We start from the raw sequence: 19,644 nt of genomic DNA, 5'->3' as shown, positions 1-19,644 counted from the left end.
TGGAGCGGAATATACCTGGAGAGGTACCTGTTACCGGGGCGCCCCGCCGGCTGCGCGCAGCTGGAGGAGCGGGAGAGGGGCCGGGCTCCGCGCCGCCCCACGGGCGCTCCCGGGGCCGGGCACATGCCGTGCCGGGACTCGGGTGTCCCTACAAGGCAAGCAGCGACAGGGCTCAGCGACACGGCCGGGAGTCCCGGGCCGGCAGCTGCAGAAATCCACCTGTAACGCTCCAGGACTAAGGGGGCAAATCATCCTCCTTTACTTCAACCGAGTCTTTCGCATCCCGTGCAAAACGCGTCCCGCGCTTTTTGTGCGCTTGAATTTAACCGCCGGACCAGAACTTAAGTAACTTACTTAAAATCGGTGGCAGGGACAGTCGCTGATATCCAGACCTTATGCTTCAGTCCGGAGAGCACGGCAAACCTGATGGAAATTACTCATGCTTAAGAATTAAGCACATTTACACTCTGCGGAGGATCAGGATCTCATTTTTGCTGTGCTTCAGTTCCTCATCCTCAAGACGTGGATAACAAATACTTCCTTTCTCACATCCTATCTTTATCTTTCCTCTCATATGACGAAAGTTTAGGCACAGCTTTATGCATGTGAATAATCTCACGGACTTAAACTGGACAATTCAGAGACGAAAGGTTAAACAAACATGTAAACAGTGGAAAGATCAGGAGCTTAAAATGCAAGCTCTTTGAAACAGAAACTGCTTACTACTTACTGTAAGTTTGTACTATAGAACAAATTTAGGTCTTCGAGGGTAAATTGGGCTTTTTTTTGGAACAGAAATGCCAAGACTGTACCTGGGGATTTATTTCAGGCACTCCTTCCCACAGAGAAGCTCTGTAGATATGACTGCTCTGTGCTTCACAAGCTGGGCTAGTATCTGGGTACACTTGAAATGAACGAGGTATATACCCTGTTCTTCTCTACTTTTTTGGTCTTTCATGCTGCATCTTTAAAGAGATCCAGAACGCTCCTTTTATTATAACTTATAAGTAGACTTTATGGATCTGAGATGGTTGAAACTCAGAGGCAAATTCTCCTCATATTTATTCCAGAAGAACCCCATGTCTTCAAGCAGGTTTGCATACAGGGAATCAAGAGCATTTGATGATTAGAACACCTGGCAGTCCCAGATAGCAATAAGAAAGAGATTCACAAAAGATCCACAAAAAGGTGCCACCATGTGCTTTGCAGTTAGTACCTTTCTCCAGGAAATCACAAAGAGGTCATCCTCAGCCAGACTGGGAATACAGGCAGGGAGAACTTCGCCAGACACCTTCAAAAGCAGAAGCTGGTTAACTCAAGGAAACTCAGCAACTTTCCACAGACATGTGTGTTTGGATATTCCAAAGTAAAAGGACTGACACTCTACCGAGGAATGGCTCTTTCAGGAGCTCATTGCTGCTCTCTTATGCTCTGGCTGCCATGGGGCCCATGTGCTGCAGTGCACCAAGGGGGAACTGATTTGGCATACATTTTTAAATGCAGATTTTACACTGCACAAGCCATGTCCCATTAAACATTTGATACGAGTTTTAAGATCAAAATTGAATTGCTAGACATGTGTGAGCTGAGCCTGCTAAAGTTAAATCTTGTGAGATGTGATCTTCTGTAATTCACTGTGTTCAGGTTTGTTAACAGCTCATAGGAACTTTATATACTTAGTAGATGTTGTGGAAGACCCTTTTGAGGCTGGTGCCTGGAGAATGACCAGCAGCAGAACCACAGCAGCACAACCACAGCAGCATTGAGTTCACAGGTACCAGGCTGCTCCCAGGTACAGCAAGTTCCTTGCTGGGAGAGAGAGCTCTGAGGAGTCTGAAGAGGGGTCCACTGTCCCAGTGACGGCCCCCAAGCCAGAGCTGCTTCAAACAGGTCTGTTAAGGGATAGTTGCAGATACACACTTAGGCACTTGCCTGAGGAGGCAGGTTCTACACCCCTTCTCTTGCGGGATTTCCAGTGACATTATTGGGAATTTTGGATGAGCCAAAGTGGGTTGTAAAGGGAGAGCAATGTATAGCAAAGAAAAAAAAAAAAACAACCAAAAAAACAAAAAAGAGAGAGAGAGTAGCCATGGAGCTGGCTAATTCCCTACCAGCTTAATCTTATGGCAGATGAAATCTGCTAAAGAGGCTTTCCCATTGCTATCAGATTTATTGTGGGAAGCATCTAACAAGGCTGCACAATGAATGGTTTCCTTCAGATTTATTCTTAAATACAAATAGCAATTGTTATTGCAGGAGGTACTATGGTTCTACAGCTGTGTATTACCATTTCCTATTTATTGCTTTCTTACAGGTGTCTTACCAACCTGAATCCTCAACACGGACAGCATGCTACATTCATGCTGCTTCAGTCAATTACCAGGCAAGTGCTGATAATTGAATACAAAAATACAACAGAAAAGATTTGCAAATTCAGAATCAATAAAAAAGTGTTAAGCACAGAGTATGCATATTAGGTGCAACAGCTGGAGTAAGCCAGACAGGTGTTTCTCTTGGCTTTCCATCACAGTATTGATGTTTTAGTTCTTCTTATTCAGAGGGTTTGCTTGTTGGATCCTGAACTTGTTGGGTGAGAAATTCTCATTCAATTTGGAATATGGAAGTTCTGACCAAGATAAGGATGGTGAAGATTTATCTGAAGCATGATAAATTTTCAGAGGCATGAATGGGTAATGGATGTTGTCTTCTACAATCAGAAATCTCTCTTGAGATTACAAGCAGAACCTTGCTTTCTGCTATAATGCTAAGTATGACCTCTGTACTCTCAGATTTTTTAACTTTAGAGAAAGACTCTGTCACCTCTCAGCAAAGCTCTAATGCTTTTACCTCAAAATCGTGTCAAAATTCCATGGTTTTCTCTCCTTATACATCATGGGAAATACCACCCATGCCTCTGACATATAAATAGAAATAGATAGAAAACATCATAACATAAATAAACATAAATAAATAGAAAACATCACCACCGAAATCTTTCCCATCAATCTGTGAATGTAATTTTCCTCTCTGCATTGCTGTTCTGACTCCTCAGCCACTGTTGCAACATGCTTACTTATTCATCTTTCTTCCAACTTACTTCCAACTGGCTTCCCACTGTCCTTACTTGGTCTCTCTCATAATTCTGGTATCTCATTTATGTATAAGTATTTCAGGCTTTTTTCCCACATAACTTCTTTTACCAGCTGACCTCCCTGAACTCAACTACAAGTCCCTTGCCCTCTCCAATCTGTGTATTTCCCACTAACTTCTACCATACTACTGTTTTAAGTCACCTGTGTAAAATTCGAAAGTTGCCCCATATGGTTTTCTGTACCTCAGCCTCCCCACTCTTTCTTTTTGAGCTTCTTATCATGAGGCCAGAGAAACTCTTGGTATCTTATAGACACTAACACAAACACAAGATAAATAATTGCTGTAATAATGCAAGAAAATGTGGATGACATGATCATCTATGTGAGATTTTAATCAGTATGTGACAGAAGAACACAACTAACAGTTTGTCATCAGTGGTTTTGTTAACTTCATCCTTTTTTAGGAATAGTGAATGCAAAGAGAGGGATACTTGTGGGTTTTTGTTTGCTTGTTGTTATTTTTTTAAGGTAGAAGAATGTTTTACAGTAAGAAAATGTAATAAGCTCAATGTGACTGTAGACACTTTTTGCATCAGGGAGAGGTGCATGTTGTATGACTGTTGACTGACTGATGTGTAACCATGAAGTTGAATCACATTTGCTCTTCAGCCAGAAGAATGTCAAGTTTTCATTTATTTACAATTTTAGTGGACTCAAACACTCTGGTTATGGGTGTTCACATGCACACATAGATGCACACATGCACAAAACACTTGGGAAGGGGCACACCAGAGACATCATCAGTCCCACACATTCTATCATGTCACTGTTTGGAAAGCATCCTTTCTAAAACTTCCTGCTCACAGTTGCATCTGGACCTAATCTAAGAACAGACTCAGGAGCTCTCAATCACATCCAACCCATTATGTCCTTGTTTTGCTCTTTGATGTCTGGCATTTTCACTCAGATGGCTTTGGTAGCCTGAAGAATCTGTTGGAATAACAACTGGCCAGTGGGTCTGTCTACAGGACAAATACAGTGGAGAAAGGAACCAGCTGCACCATCACTCCATTTCATAGGGTAGACACACTGTAATTGTTGCTGTTTATGTTTAGGCAGTGCACAGGCCTGCTAGGTAATAGGTGTCACTATATCACAGGCTGTTGCTGTCTTCTCAGGCAGTGTGAATTGCTCAGTCTGTTGAGTAAAATGAGTCATTCTTGATCACAGGCTAATCAGTCTTGTCAGGGACATGGTTACATACAGTAGTAATACCTTGGGTTCAGGGGAGAAGGACACAATTTCCTTCTACAGTAGGAAAATTCTGACTACAGAAGACTAAGATACTACTGTAACCACCAGCAGCCTCAGCTAGGATAAAATGAGTTACAGGAACCATACTTCTTGCTTCAAAGACTATCCAGCAATTACTCTGCATATAAAAACATGGCACGTCGGACTTAGTCTAATGTAACTGAAACCAAAATTCTGTGTCTCTGCTTTGAAGTACCCCCTATGGCCTATGAAAAAAATTTTGCTGCTTCAGCTATTTCAACTGAAAAGTTTGGTTTATGCTTCTTTTTTTTTTTTTTTTTTGCAAGTAGCTTTACATAGAACGTACATAAAATTTAACTTCCATTTACATCTGGAGACATCTACTGAAGTCCAATAGTTACTCTCTATTTCTAACAAAACTAAGAACAGAAATGCTTTGGCCAGAGTTACAAATAAAAAATTATTTGATATTTCTTTTCTTAAAATGCCTCAGAACAGGACCTCAATAATTTCCATACTAATATGTATCCATGAGGTTTCCAGAATTCTTTGATCAGATATGGGGGAAAACTTGAAGGGTCCAGCACAGGGCAAGAGAGACAATGAAGGGACTATAACACCTCTCCTATTAGGAAAGGCTGGAAGACCTGGGACTGTCCAGCCTCAGGAGGAAACAGCCTGAAGTGATCTTAATTTCTAAATACTTGGTGGGAGAGAGGGGAGAAGAAGGAGCCAGATTCTCCTCAGTGGTTCTCACTGATAGGACAAGAGACAGCAGAGTGAAGGAAATTTCACCTGAAGTGAAAGTACTTTTTTTACTCTGAGTATGTTCGAACATTTGAACATGTTTACCAGAGAGGTTGTAAAGTCTCTGTCTGTAGAGATATTCAAAACCCAGCTGGACTTGGTCTTGGGCAACCTGCTCTGGCTGACCCTGCTTCAGCCGGGGGTTGGACTAGATGATCTCAAGAGCCTGTGATAAGGAAAAGGCAATCATCTTTTTTTTCATGTTTTTCAGAGATCATTAAATATGTGGATAAATTAAAAAAGAAAAATGTTCTCTCCTGTTAATTCTTCTGTTACTGTTCCCTTCCAAACTTGTACAGCCAAAGCTGAACTTCCATTTAAATTTCTCAACTGATTTTTTCTTGGAAAAGTGCAATAAAAGTTTTCTATGTTTACAAAAGGGGCTGAATTAAGAGGGTTTGTTGCACACATTCTTTGGTCACCCATTGCATCTGAGCATCAAAGTATTTGGTTTGTGCCTTTTTTTGTTTTTGTTTTTTTCATATATTACATGAATGTGCTATAGCTGTCTGTTTACAAGGTGAAGATCACAGTGTTTAGGACTAATATACCCAGGCAGAGATGAAGCTGCTTCTGAGCCTTGTCTGACATTCCTGAGCCTTGTCTGACACTGGATCTGTTCCAAGAACAACATCGTTAATCAGTCATTTCTCCACTAATAGAGTTGTGTAAGGACTGACTAAAGTTTCTCTTGAGGGACTACTGTGATAATTAATCCTACATGAGAAGGTAGCTGGAAGTAGGAGAAAGATATAGGTCCATTTTTGCTTGGTCTAATCTTGACTTAATAAGGAAGACATCAGAAATTTAGCAATGTAGTTGATTGGCAAATGGACAGTTCACCTTCTTTCTCAACTGCTTTTATGATTGCTCCCTAAAAATTCATATGGACAGACACAAAAGCTTAAAAGTAGATATCTGGTGGATTTTCTGGCAAAGGTGAAGTGATACTATTCTGCTGTAATTTCAATGTTGTCTAATAAGAAGCAGAAAGCAATCCAGAGTTGTGTTAATGAACTCATGTACTGATCAGAATGGTTTGCTTTTACATTTTCTTTCAAATCTATCTCTTAAAATTTCTTGTCTTTTTTTTTAAAAAATCACAAATCTCTAATGAAGTCAGATTACAAAGATTAAGAAGTATGTTACTCTCAATTTTTATGAAGAGTAAACTATTATCAGTACTGCTAATACTTGAAGGATTGATTCAACATCACTGCTCACAAAATCTTCAGTAACAAATCCTAATTTTTAAGTTAATTTACTACTGATAAATATTCAGTGATGATCTCTGAACAATTGCATTGCATACTGGTTCAACATTCAATTGTTTTATTTATGTGAATCATATATGGTCATTTCTGAACTGTCCAAAAATGGCAAGAATATTTATATTCTCATGAATCTTGTTCTCATTCTGTGACAGATTTGCTTTCACTGAACATTTATATTAATAAAGTTCAGTTCATCTTAAGAAGAAGTACACTCATTTGGCCCTAGAAAACAATACTGGTGTCTGTGAGATCTGCCATCTTGTACAGGACCTTGCTCAGGAGGCTGTCACTGTGCCTAGCTAGTGATGAATTTTAACTTCTGATACTAGCTGCACATACGTGAAATATTCTGAGCTTAGAGAAACAAACCCATTTTAAGTAAGTTTATCTTTATACCTTCCTAGTCCAATGTATTTTAATACAGGCGAAAGTATACACCTCCTTTTGGATTATTTTATTTATAGTTAATGATGGCAAATATGTGATCAGAGTGCCATTGTGATCCCTATCACCTTTTCAAAATCTCTTTTGTTTAATAGCATTTAAGAGTTTCTGTTAAGGAATCTAAGGGGGACTGTCTTCTATAACTAACAGCAATAAAGCAAGCTCTGGAGATGACTGCTGGATTCCAAGCAAGAGGTTTGGACAATGTTTACTGTGCAGTTTTAAGTGAACAATTCAGTCTCTTTGTACCACAGCTCCTTGGAGAAAATGGCAATGTTAACACTTCTTTATTTCACAAGGCTATTCAGAGAACACCATAAACATTTTAAAAATTTCAGAAAATGTGGTAAAGGAATCCGTTATAAGGGCATGTCTGCAGGGCAGACTGAACCTCTTCTGCCTTCACATTGAGCTGCCCAGATGACAAGCCAGCTGTGAGCTTGTGATGGATTAAACTTGGCTGGCTGCCATGTGGCCACCCAGCCCATCCCTTGCTCCCTGTCCTCTGCAGGACACAGGGAGAAAATACCGTGGAAAAGCTCATGGGTCAAGGTAAGGACCCAGAGCTCACTCACTGACTACCATGATGGTTTTATTTTATTGCCAATAAACAACAAAAAAGGATAGGAAAAATATTTTAAAAAAACCAAACCCAAAACTAAAATCAACCTCTCTCCATCCCCTCTTCCCATGCACAACTTCACTCCTGATGCTTCTGTGACCTCCCCTATGAGTGGTGCAGGAGGATGAGAAATGACGTTTCGTCAATTCATAACACTTCATTTTTGCTCCTCCTTTTTCGTCACACTGTCCCCCTGCTCCAATGAGGTGTCCTTCCCATGGAAGGGACTTCATGAACTGCTCCAACATGGGTCCTTCCCATGTGCTGCAGTCTTTCAGGAATGGACTATACCAGCTTCAGTCCCCAGTTGGGTCACTGTTCCTGCCAGAAAACCTGCGTGTGTGCTCCTCTCTATGAACTGCATTTCTTTTCCTGCCAGGACCCTGCTCCAGCATGGGTTCTCCATGAGATGCAGCTTCCTTTGGGACACATCCACCTGCTGTGACATGGGGTCCTCCATGATCTTCAGGGTGCATATCTGCTCCACTGAAATTCTCTGCGGGCTTCAAGGGCACAACCTGCTTCACCATGGTCTTCTCCCTGGATTGTAGGGGAGCCTCTGCTCCATCACGTGGAGCATCCCTTCTTCCTTCTTTACTGGTCTTGGTGTCTGCTCTTTCTCTCACATTTGCTCACAGCTACAGCACAGCTTTCTTAAAGGTGTCTCCCCAGAACTGCCACCAGCAGGGGTTGGCTCTGGCTGACTGGAACTGGCTCTGACTGACAAGGTGCAGCTCACAGAAGGCATCCCTGCAGCTCCCCCTCCCTACCAAAACCATGCCATGTAAACTCTGATGGTAGCTTGAAGATAACAGCACAGCTGGCTGATTCCCAGTGTACGGCTGCTTACTCCTGTGGATGCACAGCAGAGGTAGGGAACATTGTATCCCTTCCCTATATCTGAGTGCAGGGATGCATGCCTGTTTGGCAGATAAGCAAGGTTTTTACACCTGGGCTTCTAAAAAGCTTTACTTCAGATTATTTTTGTTATTTGCATTACCTGAAAACAGGCAGATGCCACTCAGAGTCTAGGAGTCCATCACATGTTGCAGTGTGCAAACAGTTCATGACCTATATTTAGTCAGACAATAGATAACCAAAAGCCACACACAGCTCAGGGAACTCAAGGAAAAGGTGAGATCCTATCAGGCAAATAAATGGGCCGGGGATTGGAGTGTAGCTTCACTGTAGTTCCTATCACATTTTGTATTATTTGTATAGTTTCTGTTATCCTACAGCTGAAAAAAGGTTCAAGGGAGAAAATTACTTAGCTGGAATGGAACATACAGAGACATCCTTCCCAGCCATGCAAGAAGAAAATGATGATTTGAAAAGAGAATGAGCAGGCTGGGGAGAGTGGTCAGGGGTACAAGACCCTTCCAGCAGAAGTACAGGATGTAAGTATTAGATTAAACCAAGGGTGGAGAGCCTGGAGCAGATCAAAACTTCCCAAAATATGCTCTAAGGCAATGATGTTTCCAGCATCTTGAACGGACATGAACAGGAGACGACAGGTTTGTCTCTGACAAGGGAGACACAAGGTGATGAGAATTTAAACATGAATTTCAGCTGCAGGCAGGTTTAGGAAGGGCTTCATCTGGGCAAAGCCATGCAGAAGGGCTCCACAGCTTTTGAGTCTATTCCTTGGAGAAGGATATAATAAAGGCTGTTTGAAAGGAGGGTCACCTTATTTATTCCAGTCTGAAGCAACACATATTATACATTGCTATTATGGTGTTGATCCTGTCAGGAATACATACTAACTGTGTAGCTGTCACAGCTTCTCTTTGTCCCGTGCCTGCCCCTTCCCTGGGTGTGTCCTTCAAAGAGAGAGCCTCAAGGGACTCAAGATGGAGATGGGTGATAATCGGGTGAAATTAGCCATAAAGAAAACATTTAAATAAAAATTATTAACCCAGTGTTAGAGCTATTACGGGCCAGAAAAGAAATGTCAGAGAAAAAAAATGTGTACCATGACTGCCCCATTACACTATAATTAGTTTATCTTTGTATAATTTATGCTTAGCTCTATGTCAATGAATTCCAGACAGAAAAAGCCCCTGGCCTGCAGCAAGACTGAAAGAGAGAGGAGCCCTGGATTGCACAGAATTTTTAAAGGTGTTCTGGGAACTCAGATGTGTTCCATCCTTGGACCTTAAAAGGAAAATGTTCCTTTTTGTACAAGCTAATTGATATCAAACTAATTACAAGCTAGGCACCTAAATATCTTCAAACACAGATGCTTAGATTTCCAATTTTACCTTGGTACAGGGAAATATTTTAGAAAGAATTTGGAGTATTTCTCACTGCTTATATTTTATAATCAGTCTAGTAGCTCTTGATAGGCATCAGCTGAGTTTGATGAAAAGTATTATTTATCTCAAGGGAGGTGAACAATTATTCTTTTTTCTGGTTCTCTAACTCCTTCTTCCCTTTAGAGACCAATATTTGACTAGAAAAATAATCATTAAGAGAGTTTATACTGTTAGATGGAAATCTAGCCCAGTTACCTGACTTAATGACACAAACATCCAGTAATATGTATATATTGATGCCTTGAAGTGAATACCAGGATGTTTTGTCCTGCAAGGTAAATATTGATCAACATGTACAGTGTATTTTTCCTTTGGATCAATATGCCTGTTTCTTCTTAAATCAATAAGTACTTATTCTTACATAGAGGAAAAGTTTGTCTCATAATTGGATAAAAGTGGGTATATAGCAAATGGGAACATTTTTCTTGCTTAGTTCCAACAGTTGTGGGGCTCAGGGTTCTAAAAAAAAGGTCAGACTGAACATGTAAATGCAGCATATGAGGTTCAAAAAATACTATCACTCACATCTGCTGAGCCAGTATAAGAAACATCCACATATATGACCCAGTTTTTTTAGTCAGACAACAGTGGTTCTTGCTGAACCGAGCTGAAACAGTCAATATTCCACATTAATTTCTCCACTCTTTTGTTATTTTTAATGTCTTGGAGTATTTCTCTGTGTGTGTGTTTAAACAACAGCTACAATTTTCCAGGGAATCCTGGGACTTCTTTTGTGATCTTCAAGCTCTGCATCCTAACTATTGTTTGCAATTGGTTGTTGCAATTAATAACTTGACTTTAAAATAAGAAAGGACATGAGAATTTGACCCTTATTTCAGAACCACAGCACTTTCAGAATCTGCAAAGTTTCATATTATTTCCTCTTTATTAGAAGTCCATGTACAAATCATTTACTTCAAAACATTTTCTGACTTTGTTGTTCTTGTGGTTGCTGCTACAGGGAAATATTAGTTAAAAAATAACAAAAATAAAATCCAAACTCTCCAGTCCCAAACATAAATAAATTCCACACCTCAGTAAGGCAAAAAAGCAAACTAGCCAGCTATGAAAGTGTTAGTCTGATCTACTGTAACTGAGAATTTTTTCTTGTAGATCTCAGACTGAAAATGGTAATATTTCAAGGAAAAATTCATAGGGAAACAAAGCTAAAAATATTATTTAAATATAAAAAACAGAACAAATGAACCCTCTTTATGGTTATTCTTTCAGAGCCTTTCCTTCCATGAAAAATTCAGAACATGAAGAAATATCAGGATCACTGCCCTATTTAAGAATAGAAAGGCTTTACAAAAATAAAGGAACTTCAGATTATTAACTACATTAAGGCAGAGAAAGAAAAAAAGTCATGAACATACACACCTTCTAATTTATCTTATGAATAAATGCATAACTAAATAAAGTAATAAAATGCTACTTGTACCCTCTAAAGAGCTGTAGTTAGGGTTCTCCTTTCTCTCCTATTGCAGAAATAGTTAAGCAAAGTCAGAACCTGTCTGCTGAGTTTGGCTTTTGAGGAGGAACCTCTATTTTCCATCTCCAGTATTTTCAGGTGAAAACATCTTCCAGTTCATCTGATACTTTTATACCACTCCATATTATCTGTGTTCCTCTAGTGAGGTGAGAACTCGATGTATTTTAGGTAGTTTTAATTGACTGCCATGTGGCAAAGTAAGGTAATCTTGATAGGACTAGTTTGCTGGTTTTGGCCAGGCTGTAATTTTTAGACTGCCTAGAGGAAGGCCTGTATATGGTGGTATTGGCTTCCAAAATTCAATTAGACCATTTTGGGGAAAATAATCTCCAAAAATACTTTTTTTAGGGAATTGCTAAGTCTAATGTACACCTTCCAGCACTTGCCAACCTGTTTTATACCCTGGACTTCTGAGCTCTGGGTGAGACTGCTCAGGACTAAGCAATCTATGCACCCAATCTCCCACTGACAAGGGTGGTGGAGATCAAGTGGAAGGAAAGTTGGTAGCTGCTGCTGCTGCATTGTAGGAAGAGCAACCTTCCCAGCAGCCCTGGGTGTGAGTGGAAGAGGAAGCCATGTGGCAGGCCCAAAGGTAAATCCAAAACACTGAGGGAATCATGCTTTCTTTGCTCATTCTGAGGCAATTGTAGAATTTGGTCATCTCTGTGTACAGCTATTCGACCAAAGCACTGTAAGCTGTAAGTGCATAACAATGCTTATATTGCAGCCTTATATTAATAATTAAATAACAGATTACTTCAATTTTACTTCACTGTGTTATTTCAGTTCCCATTTTGCAAGGGTATAACAGTTGCAAATTGGCTTGGTATGACCTCTACACTCCCAATAGACCACTTTGCTTCCTTCATGTCCTCCGGCTTCCCTTGACCACTCCCACAGGCACAGGAATTTTGCAGATATTTTCCTCTAATTCTTCCAGTTTCCCCAGTAACTCCATCCACCAAATCTTCCCTCAATTTCCTTCACATCCATTCTTACTCCCTTCATTACTTGTGCTAATCCATCTCCCCCGTTCCCATGCCAATTCTGCAGCAGGCTCTCCCATCCTTGACTTCCTTTGCCTGGCTAGTTACCTCCTACATTTCCCCTTCATATTGGAACACATTGAGCGTCCCGTCTGCAAGCACTGATAAGATTTCCTGTATTCCATTTCCACCCTAAGAGTGTCTAATCTAGTTTCTGCACCTTTTACTCCCCTGAAATTTGGAACAGCTGAACTTGGTGAGATCAGAGGATCATCTAACCCAATATTCTGTCTTACACAGTAGCCAAACCAGATGCCTGTGAAGTATAATCAGTATGGGTGAGGATATAGTGATATTCTTCTCACCACCCCCAGCTGTTCTGGTCAAAATCTCTAATGATCACTTTACAGCCAATTTTCAGAGCCAGAACATACTTATTCTTCTCTTTCTTGCCCTTTCTGCATTCTTTAACACTATCTCCTTTCTCTTGATGTCTTCCAAACCAGTGCTGACTTTAAGTTCTCCTCCTACTTTCATTATGACCTTTGGAAGTCCCTCTTGTTCTTTAATCTTTTTTTTTTGGGCAGGCTTCTGGGTTCTGTCCTATACCTCTTCATCGCACACTGCTCCTCCAAAATTAGAAGATGCAAGGTGCTTTTCCAATTAAATTGCAGCTAGCAATTCCATATAGACAGACTGTCTGGTTTCTGTAATTTTCTGTTCAAACTGAAAGTTCATCCTTCTCTAACATATCTTTGAGACTATTTCTCTAAGCTCAAATTCAACAGTGCCAAACCAGGTGTCACTTCTCTCCCTTGGGTTCTGACCACAACCTCTTTCTGAATCATAGTACACCAAATCAGCATCCTGCCTGTTTTCTCACATTGTCACCCCAAACATTCATCCTCTGCTCATAACTTTCTCATGTTTTTCACATTCAGACTATTTCAAATGCTTGAAAACTATTTCTATACATCCAACAGTTGTAACAGCTAACTCTGGTTTCTCATCCCCTTATATCTTGATTACTGCAGTATTCTTTCTTCATAAATTTTGTTTCATCATGATAAGCTGCGGTCATGTTTATTCAGAATATGGATACAGGGATCATTATGTTTGCCTGTCCCTTTAATCAAATGAAACCTTTTCACAAACACCTTAATGCACAATTCATTCCGTCACTTAAAAAAAAAAAAAGATTCTGGGTTTTTTAAAATATTTTTTGACCTATAATCTTTATTGCCCATCAAGATATAAGCTCTGATATTCAATGAGCCTTTGAAACTTGCCTCCACCACTCAGCAATTTCTTTTTCAAACAAGAAACTTTTCTTTCTCACCCATATTGCTCCTCACTGAGAACAGCTCCTGATTTTCTTTGTTGTTTCAAAATACTCATTCTGTGGCCTTGTGGAAACCAGATTTAAGGTTTCTTAAAGTTGACAACAACAGCCTGTTTTTAATAGGCATAGAAGGACTGAAATTAGTATTTACAATATAGTGGGAAAGGCTTCATGTGTAGTACAAGATGGTTGGTTGAAGAATAAACTGTAAGTTATTTCCAGTCATAAGAAATCACTGAATAGGAATACTTTCAATACCAGCATAGCCTTACTTCTCTTGGTAAAACACCAATTACTTCCAACATTTATAGGCACAGAGTCAGCAGTTTAAAAGCCCTCATGTGATGATCATTACCAGTGATGATAAATGCAACAAAAAAATATTGATTTTGCATTTTTTACTTGTAGTATGTAAATTACCTTCCTAAGAAAGTGAAATACTAAACATTTTATATTAGTATGAAACCAATTACATGAACACCACTTCTTTTTTTTTCTTTTGTTTCAATTGATGAGGGTGCTACTTTGTAGTCAGAAGAATGCTAAAGCTTAATACAATTTAGAAAAATAGGAATGAGGGTGAACATCATTTGGGACAGAAGACGAAGCCTCCAGCTGCTCATCCCAGCATTGCAAGAATGACTTCAGTTGGATGAGAGAAGCCAATACTGTCTTGATTAACTGAGTGTGTAGAGTTTTGAGGGGGTTACTTTTCTTGAAGTACAGACACAAAACACAAGATAGAGGAAATCATACCATTACCAGCATGAGCCTGTGGTTTGGAAAGATGAGCGGTTGGCTTCTGGCAGCTGCAAGGAATGATGGGGACTCAGATAGTGCAGATAGTGTCAGTCTGTCACACTCTCCATAAGCTTTTTTAGCAACACTTCCCCCCTACCCCCTGCCCTATTTTTAAAAATGCAGTAAGCATGCTGTCCAAGAAAAATAAATTACATCGATGTCCCCTCACTCAGCTATCAAATCCTTCTCTCCCAATCTACTAAATAAAGAGAGGGGCTGCTGCTTTCATGAAAAAAAAAAGAAGGTAAAATCGTTTTCATGCAAGCCCATACTAGAGAATCAGGAAGGTATTCATTTTATTTTGTGTATCTAGACAGTGATTTTAATGTTATGCAAATGGAGCAGGCAATTCCTAATCTATCCTGAAATGTATGTGTCAGAGCTCTTGTGTAGTGCAGGTTACTGATGATAAAAACAAGATGTGTTTTTATACAAGGAAGGCGCATGATTACCAGCTTTAGAATTTTTTCTTTCATTACAAATTTAAAATAGGACAAGCCAGTGCAATGGAAACTGAGGGATACCACTACAGAAAAAGCTAGTGTCTTTTCAGAGTCAAGTTTGACAAGCATTGTTTGCCTCTCTCCTTGAAACCAGAACAGCTAGACATAGTAGCAGTCTCTTAGACTTTGAAACAGATTAAGAAGAAAAACTTCTATTAATCCCTAGTGCACCAGTGTTCCTCATTTTTCTTGCTTTTTTTTTTTCTTGCAAAAAGGAAACTTATCTTGTCTAAAGAATGTCTCCAAACACTCAGTTGAGCTGAGGTTGTCATGATAAGGCAATCTTCACATCAGAAGGCTTTTTCAGAGAGGAAGAAGAAGCTCAGACATAGGCTGTGCCGAAGCCTCAGACCCAACTGTCAGGGAAGCTGATGCACAAAAGGTCTTAAACTGACATTTATGTTGCTGTTTTATGCTTAGGTAACTTAGTACAACAACCCAGACTCTCAAATCAAGACTCATCTGCCACCTCAATCTGGCAGCCCCTTAGTTTGTTTCCCCAGTGAAGTCAGCACCCTGCTTTTCCCCAAGCCAGCAGTTAGAGACCACGAACACACTGTGCATCCACAGACATCCCTCCTCTGCCTAAGCAAACGAAGATTTACTTGTGCACCCTGCTGGTTGAATCCCTGCAACTCCTGTGCACTCCTGTGGAGTCAAGAAAAGCGCTCAGCTACAGCACCTGGCTTCAAGCCTCTTCCTCCACTTGTTGAAAGCTGTCAGGATTTAATATGCAAGACAGAGACAGCATTACCCCAAATGGCCAATACCTCAGCAGTTCAATCAAACGACCATGTTCTCTTATTACCAATACAGGCTCCTCTCCTCAGGCAGATGGGGAACTTAAACCTAGGTCTCCTAGAGCTGTAACAGGGACAATCAGATAAAAATCTGTGTGGGGAGAGCAGGAAGCAGGGTTAGAGGAGGAGCTTTTGCTGTGTTTTATCAGGAAAAAACCAGACATTCTAGGTAAAACTAAACTATCGAAGTTGATTTCAGGGCTGTGAATATCAAATACCAGGTTGTGCTTCCCAGCTGAAATGGATGAAGAAAAGGACCATAAGAGAGCCAACACGAGCAGAGCTGAATTGTTTCCCTCCTCGTGCACTGACCTCAGTGGATTTGGTTTTGAGAAGTTTAGCAACATTGGGCAGAATTGCCTGTGGCTTTTGCACTCAAGGGACACTACAGATCTGCCCTAAAACTAAGGTTGATTAACCTCTAAGTCAGTTTAGAAAGCTTCCAAAGGGCTCTGACAGTATCAGAGACTATATAGTGGTGATTTTCTTACTCCTGGGAATTAGGCAGCACATCACAGAGACAATAATATTTGCCCTAAATGGGGGCAGTCTAAGGATCTTTTCAATCATAATTTTTAATTCAACACTGGAACATCTTTGTGTTGGAGAGAATATCCAAAAAGGCCAAAGAAGCCCTAGGATCCAGATGTGGATCTCAAATCTAATTTCTAACCACATGAAAAATATGCATTCAATTCCATCCTGCTTTGTCATGAGATAAAGTGAGATAAAATACACAGAAGTATCAATATAGACAAGGCTTCACTTGTAAGTGATGCCTGTCAAAGTATTATCCTCTTGTAAAAATGAAAGATAATTTTGTTGTGTCCAGTGTTTTTACTACACAGTAAAGCATATAACTATAAGCAGAGAAGATTTGAGAAAAGTCATAAGGGATGGTGAGACTGACCACCCAAGACTGGAAGAAAAAAAGAGAAAGGAAACAAGCCACAGGAACAAGGACCTGGAGCACAAAACCAAAGAAAACACCTACATTTTTGAAAATTGTTTTATGTATCTGACAAGCAGACAAGCCATCAGTTGGGTCTGCAGGCCAGTCCTCACTCAAATTCAGTTGGTTTCTTCTCTTTTTTCCTTTGTTCCTGTGAGTGAATGGAAATGTTAGCTTCAGAACAGAATCTGTTTCTCATTTACGTCATCTTGAACCCTTAGTTTTCTTCAATCATCCTTCAAAAGTGGGTTTAAACTGGATTTATGCATCCAGTGTTTACTGAGAAATGGTAACTACCATATACTAGAATAATCCCAAAGTAAAGGTTTCCATTAAAAGTAAAGAACACATGGCTTCCTTTATATAGGAATACCTCGCATTGACTAAAGTTTCCTGGTGCAATATGACTGATTTTTGAACAACTTGTATTCCAGATACCTCTGGGACACAAGGTTCAGAGTCCTAAAAATTACAAAGGACTTAAATACAAGCCCATGTTTGAAACTGAGTCACATTGGACAATGTATATTGCTATGTGTAATGGCAAGTTTTAACCCCAAACCTGCATGGAAATGCTAAGGAAGAAATAGGAACTCTGGAAAATATGTATTTAGAAAGTGAAAATGTCAGTAAGAAGAAATCTGCAAAGGTTCACTAAAATCAGCTGGCACCGGGCAAGAAATCTGTAGGTCCCCTGCTATTACCAGAATGTATACATTAGCCTAATACCTATACCAAAATTAAGTGTTCTATGTGGCCAAATAGGCTTTGTTTGCACTAACAAACACATGATCTACTCATATTCTGTGTCAGTGAAAGGACACCCATCTCTCTTTTTGACCAGTGCAAGGGTTTCAGTCTCAGGGCAAAAGAAGAAATTGTGCTAATATCTCAACGTAAACAAGTAGACACCCAAATTATGCTGGTCCTCATTCAAAAAATAGGATCAAAGAGGAAAAAAAAAATCCCCCACCCCTGAAGTTCAGATTTTATCGTAGAGACGAAAGAAGGACCTTTGAAATTCCTCAGAATAATCATGACTATTTTGAGATCAACACTTAAGATATTTACTCAACATAACATCAACATTCATAATGTTTTAAACAAGTTTTATGCATGGCCAAATAATATGCAGACATTTGCAAAACGATTTGTCAACATTGCCTCTGAGGTGTATTTTAATGAAAATGTGAAATTAAAAAAAAAAAAAAAAGTTTAAATGCAAGCTTCCCAGTGCAGTCAATAAGAAATTTAGCTGAGCAAAACTAGTAAATTTGAATTCAAATGAGCTGTAAATATACAGTATCTATCAGGAGTCTGTGAAAATGATTTAGTGAAATAAGTAATATTCTGTTGCAATATGTTAAAAATTAGCTGTTTGAGGGAAGCTAAGACATCTGGAGCCTGTTATATGAGCTGTATACCAGGGAAAGCTTCATTTGGCTTATGGAGTCACTGGAGTTATCAGAAATACAAGCATTTATCTAAGTAATTGCATAGGAGAAAACATTAAGAGCTTGGCACAAGTTAAAAATGATTCCCAATTAAAATGTTATTTAATAAACAGGCCCATTTTATTACTCATGAATTAAAAAAAAATTAATAAGTGACTGCTAAACAAATAATTATAGGGGTAATAAAGCTCTCCATTCTGATTAGGGAAAATATTCATTTCATGACCATCCAGTGATCCATTTTCTACCACAGCTGTCAAAAGAGGCAGTCTGCAACCATTTAGAGATGTATGATTGTCGCTGAGCTTATGTAATAGTGCTATTACATTTTATATCACTAAAAATGCTCTCAAACTCATTCTTGGGGTAATTATAGATCAGCTTGCTTATACATTAGCTGCTCTTGAGTCTTCCTTCTTAAGTCACAAGTAAACTGATGCAATTATTTTGCTGCTGGGGTTGTGAAACACAGTGTGGATATCTCCTGACAGCATCACTCAAAGCAGAGAGAACTCTGAGTCAGGCTGTGGCAAAGTGCTTTGGCCCTGCTCTATGACTTCCATCAATAAGGTCTTGATAGAAGGGTCCAAACCTATGAGATGCTGATCACCCACACTTCTCACTGCTGGCTGATGTAACTTGCTATCCCTGCAGGCACCCCTGCAATACTCTCCAACAGGCCGAGATAGGAAAAATCCATGTGAGAAATAATAAAAAATTACAGAATAGGTTCAATGCCTGGTAAATGAACAGAGTGTCAACCTAGACAGAGATCAGAGAGATGGTAAATTATGTCCCTGCCTGTAGTTTAAGGCCCTGTTTCCCTTCAATTTCTGCTGTTCAGGGCAATTTACACATATGGTTGTCTGCCCATTTTTTTCTTTTCAGCAATTTCAGGCAAAGAAGACCTGGGTACCGTGGGAAAATCCTATCTAGGCTTGGACTTCTTCAGTTGCTAGGAAGACCAACTCCACTTACAACAGGAAGTGCTTCCCCAGCAATTTTTAAAATACAAAATGAGCCATCTGTCTTATCTGTGTGCATTGTTAGAAAACAGGTAAAAAATACCTGAAAATAGATTTCCCCTCAAAAATAGATTTTTTTCTTTTTCCCCAAAGAAAATAGATGGCTTGTAGAAAGGTGAATCAATTATTCTCTGTTTCCCTTTCTTTTTCCAATAATTTAATTATGTTTTATGATATAACACAGGTGAGCAAAGCTCTTCAGATTCATGAACACTCAACACTGTTACTATATTCCTAAAGAGGAATTGTCACTGTCCTTCCCCAAGACAGTGTCACAGGAACAAGATGCGTTGCAGTGGGAGGTTATTTTTCCAGTGTCCCCAAAATCTCCTTGCCAGGATCAGAGTTCAGCTGATAGCACATCAAGAGGCTCCTCACAGAGGAAGATAGTACTGTGGTGCTTGGTGTGATAAACAGCAAAGGGAATGATTACACTTTGTGAGGCAGAAGCCCACTTGGC

The 19,644-nt window shown here is 39.7% G+C and overlaps 1 protein-coding gene across 4 annotated transcripts in view; it reads right to left on the bottom strand.

Annotated features, from left to right (window-relative positions):
• Window positions 1–19,644, bottom strand: part of IKZF1 (IKAROS family zinc finger 1) — a 98,790-nt gene that overhangs the window by 69,507 nt on the left and 9,639 nt on the right. Inside the window, exon 1 of one of the 4 annotated variants that reach the window (XM_085052196.1) lies at window positions 5,220–5,322. The exons of 1 other annotated variant lie outside the window; for it this stretch is intronic. The gene's annotated coding sequence lies outside the window, so the exon portion shown is untranslated. Of the gene's footprint in view, window positions 1–27; window positions 93–354; window positions 512–5,219; window positions 5,323–19,644 lie in introns of those variants that run through there. 2 more of the 4 variants (XM_085052195.1, XM_085052204.1) reach the window with 2 other exon arrangements.

Source organism: Lichenostomus cassidix, chromosome 2, assembly GCF_008360975.1.
Source record: "Lichenostomus cassidix isolate B80296 chromosome 2, HeHo_3.0, whole genome shotgun sequence".
In the NCBI taxonomy this organism is placed as follows: Eukaryota; Metazoa; Chordata; class Aves; order Passeriformes; family Meliphagidae; genus Lichenostomus; species Lichenostomus cassidix.
This window is presented reverse-complemented; position numbering and strand designations above follow the sequence as displayed.